Here is a 6,845-nt window from a genome sequence, read left to right as displayed (position 1 = left end):
CAGTGTGACATGGCATAATATCAATGTTATTAACACTAATTTGTTATTCCCAGCTTCTTACAATCTATCCCTTCCCAAAAGTTTTTGTCCTAAAAAACAAACCTAGAAACAACTAGAAAGAAGATGGATAGAACAGAGTACTACTCCATTTTACAGCTTTACAAATGGGAAATGAATGAAAGATGACCACTACATGAGCTGAATTTGAAGAACAGAAGTAAGCCCTAGCTATATATATGATTTGAAATACTTCAAAAGCAAATGGAGCCATAAAGTCTTCAACAAATAATCCCAGAACAAAGTAGACAGCTTGCTGAGTAAACAGTCCCTGCTGGACCAAATCTACCATAACTTTTGATAGAAGTGTCCAAATGGGATGTACCATATATCAAAACGAAGCTCTTGAAGAGTACTTTAAGCTCATATAGATAGCTTAGTTCTGAAAATTAGGTACGATAAAAATTGTTCTAAAACAGCGTGCTGTCCTGAACCAGTCTGCATCATTACTAGCTCCATAAGCAATAGGCTTCAGTCACCACCAATGTCTCACTCAAGTATGGATACTCATCCAATATAGAATCAAGGCTCCAAGAAGCCTCTTCAGATGGTAAACCTCTCCATTTTATCAAATATTCCACAATAGAATGTGATCGAAGCTTCTTTTCACGCTGACCTATAACAACCTATGGGATGTACTGAATAAGACCATCTTTATCAATGGGTGGCAGCTCATCAACTATATCCACTGGATCACCATAATAGGGCTTGAGCTGACTAACATGGAAGACGTTATGAATCTTTGTAGAAGAGGGAAGCTCTAGTTCGTATGCCAAATCTCCAATTCGCTTGAGGATCCTATAAGGGCCATAAAACATGTGGGCAAGCTTATTACTGGATCCATCTTTTAACGTAGAGTACTTGGATTTGGGCACCTTCAACAAAACTAGCTCTCCTTCTTGGAACTCTAAAGGCCTCCTCTTCTCATCAGCATGCATCTTCATTTGATCTTGAGCCTTCCTTAGATTCACCTTGCATTGCTGAAGAAGGGTCTGTATTCTTTCCAACTCCTCCTTCCCATGAGGATTGATCTTTTCATTAAAGATGACTGTGGATAAGGGCACCTTGTAACCATAAAAAGCCTCAAAGGGTGAAACTCCTATGCTCGCATGAGTGGAATTGTTATAAGCAAACTCAGCCAAGTGTAACCAAGAATCCCATGAGGTTTGGACATCATAGCAAAAATGGCGAAGATAAGTCTCCAACCATTTATTAACTCTTTCTGTCTATCCATCAGTTTGAGGTTGATAAGCCATAGATGGAGCCAATTTAGTGCCCATAGATGTAAATACCGTCTACCAAAAGTTACTCATAAAATTTGAGTCTCTATCATGGACAATCACCTGCGGAAATCCATGTAGTCTAAAAATATGCTCCATAAACTGGTTGGTCACTTGAGAAGCAGTGAACTGAATCTTAGTTGGGATAAAATGAGCTGCTTTGGTGAGTCTGTCAACCACCACATAAATACTATTCCACCCCTTCTTAGTAGTAGGTAAGCCAGTAATGAAATCCATAGTAATATGATCCATTTACCCGTAGGAATAGGCAATGGCCGTAACAAACCTCCTGGCTTATGGGTGCTATCCTTATTTTGCTGACAAGGCATACACTTCATAACAAAGTCCTTGACATCTTTCCAAAGTCCTTTCCAATAAAAGCTTTTGCTGATCCTATCATAGGTCTTGAAAACTCCCAAGTGTCCAGCTAAAGGCAAATAATGTAACTCCTCCATAATTTTCCCCTTAAAAGAAGAAGTAGAGGGAATAACAATCTTGCCTTTCCACCAAATAAGACCATTTTTGAAACTTTGCAGGCCCACATACAATGTCGTAGATTTCTTGTAAGAGCTGCTGAGCACGGAGTTCAAGTTGCAGCAAGCAAAGAGGCTAACAAGAAGAAATCGAATTTTTGATGCCAAAGTTCACTATATTGCTTGTCCAGTAAATTACATGAGGTTCATGTTCAGAAAAATCTATAGTATCTCATAACCAGCTTTGCATTCAGGTGTTCGAGAACAGTTTTGCCATTTGACACATAGGCTTGATGAGTTCTCTTATCTGTGGGAAAAAACTCTGAGCCTTTTTTCGTTCTAATTGTTTGAGCAATCAACCCATAAGTCTACCCATCATTCAGCACCAGTTCAAGGCTATTCTTAGCTTTCAAATTTTAGCAAGAGATTGCCACAAGAGAAGGCAATAACAGTGGATAGCAGGCTTTTTGAGAGCAACCCTGTCTGTCTGTGGTTAGCAATACCTCCTGTTTGGGGGTAGCGAAACCCAATATTTTCCTAGCCAAACTAGCCTCATAAATACCATCTACATCAGCTCAAATATCAGCACCACTAGCAGCCCCAATATCACCTCCAACTGAGGCAAATAAGCAGCCCAAAAAGCACCTGCTGTTGATGCCTACTTCAAGACAGCCAACACCTTGTTTAAATTAGCATCATTGAGCTCATATACTTGATGGGCACCCAGAGAGTGTCGTAGATGATGGTGGTGAACGACTTGCTGATGTGCGCCAGCAACTGCAGCCTATATCTTGAATCCATTGTCGCTGAGACTGCGAGATCCCTCCTCGATCAAGAACTTCCTCTTTCCCCGAAACTCCCTGCATCCGAATTAGGCCTGCGTCAAACTGTGGATTCGATTCCCCCTCTCCACTCAACATTCTGGTCAAGGCGTAGGTTATTGATGATGAGGACACAGGTTTTTCGGATTAGCAGAATAGAAGGCAAAATTCATGAAGGCCTTGGAGATGATGGTGTTGCCCGTCATCAGATTCGGACTGGTTGTAATGCCCATATCGACCTTTGACTAATTTCAGCCTAGAATTCAAACTTCTCTGATTCGCCTTGGATATGAAATTCTTGAGGATAAAGATTCAGACTCGTTTTTTTTCACCTGATGGCGTCCCAATTTGCATTGGTTTTTGAAATCGTTGGGCAAATAAGCAAAGTCACAAAAGACTAATCCATTCGGAAGATGGTTCTTCTGCTCCTTTCTATGAGCTTTGCTAGGTTCAGCTGCTAGACGATGCTGCTAGACGATGCCTAGACTAATCACAGGTGCCATCTGCTTGGCCTGCACCAAGGTGTAATAGAGCTGTTGAAGCGGAAGTCACAGCTGGTCATTGTTCATGTCGTTCTCCTGGAATCAGATTAGCTCCCCAACGGAGGTGTCCACGATCTATTTCTGATTGTGGATTCGTGCCCAATTCAAACTTGAAGTCTAGCAATAGCATCACCAATTATATGTTCGACGTCTTCCGTTGTTTGTCAGATGATGCACCCCTTTCTTCATTGCAAATGCCTCCCCACAACTTCTGTCACATCAGTAGTCTTTTCTACAACACGGACTTCAACATCTTCTTCACCTATGACTTCCATTCTGTCTTCTGAAGAGCCACCACCATTTCCTTCGTCGCAGCTTCCAAGAACCAACGTAGTTGTCACAATTTGTCCTTGGCACTCCTCTGTTACAACCGCAATCGCTGATGCTTCGAGCTTCACCTTCTGTGTGTCGTGGTTGTGAAGCACGTTCCTACATTCATCTTTACTGTCTGATTCTTCCTTGCTATCTCTTCCTTCCCTCCACCATATGCTGGGTTTTTTTTTACCTCTCTGATCCACACCTCTTTTCTTAGCTTTCCTAACTTGATTGTTTGAGACATGTTTTTCCCCTTCTGGCATTATGAAGTTGTGTAGCAGAAATGTTGAGAGTAGACCTGTTTTTCTGTTACTAAGCTATCAAAAATTTTTTTGGCGTCTTCCATCTTTCTACTAATGGACAGTTTTGTGGATAGAAACATTTGTGTAGCCGAATAGCATAATATTTAATTGTGGAAGGAGTGGTTGCACACATGGTCATAAGCCATAGTTGCCATGGTTTGAAAGCCTATGAGCCATGCGAATATGTGTGAAATAGAGTCATAAAATGATACTCTTACAAGGTTATCACACCAAATCAATATGGTGAAGCATGCAATACTGTCATTCTTTATTTATCTCTTCAAGTAAGCCTATTTGTGACTTCTGAGGGGTGTACCTATGGTTGAAGCTTGGCTCACCCAATGGTTCATGAAAGATTGGGTGGTTCAAGCAGTTAGGGTGTTCTTTTGTAATCCTCTCAAAGTCATGCCAATTTTGTCTTTTATGGATTGGAGAATATACTAGAAATAAAAAGATCGGATGGGTCTAGCAGACCTATTCTCAAGGAAATATTCTCTCCTTAAGTGCAGCTACTATTGTCCATCTATTCTTTGTCCCATTCTATTAGATGGGATGGCTATAATATACCTCTGCATGTGGTTCCAATTTTGACAACTACGCTCTTTTCTTTTTGTTTTCAGTTGTTTCCCACTTCAAAAGGGCATATGGTAGTGGTGGATCCTCATAGACATCTCTCAATTTTGTAGGTCTTACAAAGGCTGGTGCAATTGAGGCTATTAATACTTTTTTAACCCTTTATTCTTCCCAACTCCACCATCTAGTTGTATTTTGATACTCGTCGTTGATTCTTCAAGCAAGAGTTCAATTGCATATCTAACACGTGTATTTTTTTGCATATTCATTGGGCATTTTGCTTTCTCAATCTAGAAACTCATTGAACACTTCTCTTCATAGTTAGGGACTTCTCTTCATCGGGTCTGGCAATCCACTCTTGCGTAGTACCAAAGATCTTGTAATGTAAATTATACAGGGAGGGGGGGGAGAAATGCATAAGCTTAAAATTTTAAAATTACAGGAGGGTTATTATAATATACCACAAAGATAACAGGAGGTATATATTAAATAGGGCAAAAAAGGTTACAGAGGGGTTTTAAAATATGCCTTTGCACGCACGTGATATCCATGATTTTGTAAGGTGGACCCCCCGGGGCTTTCCCCCCCTTAATTCCATAGCAATGCGCTCCATTTTAAATTTTAGCGGCCCCAATCTCAACTTTGTTGAGAATAGCAAATAATGTATGCCCATAGAGGCTGAATGTGTGCCCATAAGTGGCTTTGTATGAGAGATATGACAAAGAAGCTCTAAGAAGAGATGTTTGAAATCCCATAAGCACAGAGAGGAAAAATGGTACTATCCAAAAAGCTATAAAAGCATGTACTTGACACTCATTTCAATGTATGGTACTTTCAGTTTGAGTCACTCAAGATTGTGTTTATGAGTCCAAGCTAATCTATCTTGGAACCTAATTCACTTGAGTTACAATTCTTTATTCTGATAATGTATCGTGTGTTTGATTTGCGTCCACCATAGCTAACTAGCTCTAGATCCGTGTTTGTTAACATTGTATCAGAGCCATGGCTGAGCTAGGTAGCTAGTGGTGTGTTTTCTTCTTCCTTGCAAGCTCTCAACCACATGATAGAGGCTACGACTGATTTCTGCGCTGGGGTGGATATGGGATTGTGTACTATGGTCAGCTACCTGATGATACACGCATAGCTATGAAAAATCTTCTAAATAATAGAGGTGGAGGCGATAGGACGTGTCAGGCACAAGAATCTTGTACGGTTGATTGGATAAGGTATGGAAGGCTCGCAAACAATGCTTGTTTATGAGTATATTGACAATGGGAATTTGGAGCAGTAGCTCCATGGACAGCTGGGGGAACATCCACCATTGAGTTGGGATATCAGAATGCGAATGATCCTCGGTATTGCAAAGGGACTGGCTTATCTGCATGAAGGGTTGGAGACTAAAGTAGTCCATCGTGATGTGAAGTTAAGCAACATCCTGATAGATAGCCAATGGAATCCAAAGGTCTCTGATTTTGGACTTGCTAAATTGTTAGGGCTTGGAAACAGCCATGTGACAACACGAGTCATGAGGACATTTGGGTATGTTGCTCCAGAATATGCTCTCACCGGAACGTTGACAGAGAAGAGTGATGTGTTCAACTATGGGGTGATTCTTATGGAGTTGGTCACAGGACAACGAGCCCCTGTTGACTTTAGCAGGCCTCCAAACTGGACCAGCAGTCCGCTTTTCTGCGACAACAAGAAACAGGGCGTCCCCAACAGCAGTGAGCGTGAAGATGTGCGAGGCCCACATCTCCCAAGGCTGAAGAAAAAGGAGATCATAAAAGTGCAGATGGAAGAAGACGGCCATGTGCTGTGCATTAGCTGTGAGTGTAGCAGGAAGGACCAAAAGCGGAGGGGCACTTCAAGTTACGAATGTGAAAGGTCCTGGCTTCCGCCGAGGCGAAGGCTGAAGGGCACGAGAAGCGAGGGAGAAGCAGCAAAATCCAGCTCCTTGAGTGAAGGCATGAGAGGGAAAAGCAAAACCCTTCATTTTTAGAGGGGACCCGACGACTACCATGGTCCTTGAGAGCACCCCTGTTGCTCCAGCCGTGAGCGCGGAAGGGGAGGATGAAAAGTGGCCAGCAGCACGTTATCCGTCTTTCCTTAAACCTTAAGCATTAAGGTTAAAAGCCTCCTCCAGTTTTTTTTTTAATTTAAAAAGAACCCTTTTCACACGACCCCTCTCTCTCAAACCAGTCTTCTCAAGCCATTCACATCATTGATCTTAGTTTTCAGAAAACCTGTATGCTTCCAATCTCCTTCACTCTACTCTATCAAGTGTCTTTTGACACTAGCATTATTGTGTGACAATTCAATAATTGTGATCACAAATATCACTTGTAAAAAGGATTAGACATTTGAGATGGTTTGCTACTTTGCTCAAGAATCCAATGCCATTCCTTCTAGTAAGTCAAAGCCAAAATTCCAAAAAAAATCATGTATTCAAAGACCATAAATGTCAAGAAGGGTCTGATAAGCC

General features: G+C 41.4%; 1 pseudogene; it reads left to right on the top strand.

The window, feature by feature from the left end:
- The first annotated feature begins 5,702 nt into the window (after positions 1–5,702).
- LOC148016830 (putative serine/threonine-protein kinase At1g01540 pseudogene) lies at positions 5,703–6,362 on the top strand (annotated as a pseudogene).
- The last annotated feature ends 483 nt before the right edge of the window (positions 6,363–6,845 follow it).

Source organism: Lygodium microphyllum, chromosome 22 (genome assembly GCF_053477565.2).
Source record: "Lygodium microphyllum isolate KBCC chromosome 22, Lygodium_microphyllum_v1.1.10, whole genome shotgun sequence".
In the NCBI taxonomy this organism is placed as follows: Eukaryota; Viridiplantae; Streptophyta; class Polypodiopsida; order Schizaeales; family Lygodiaceae; genus Lygodium; species Lygodium microphyllum.
The sequence above is the reverse complement of the archived record's forward strand: the minus strand, read 5'-3'. Positions and strand labels throughout refer to the sequence as shown.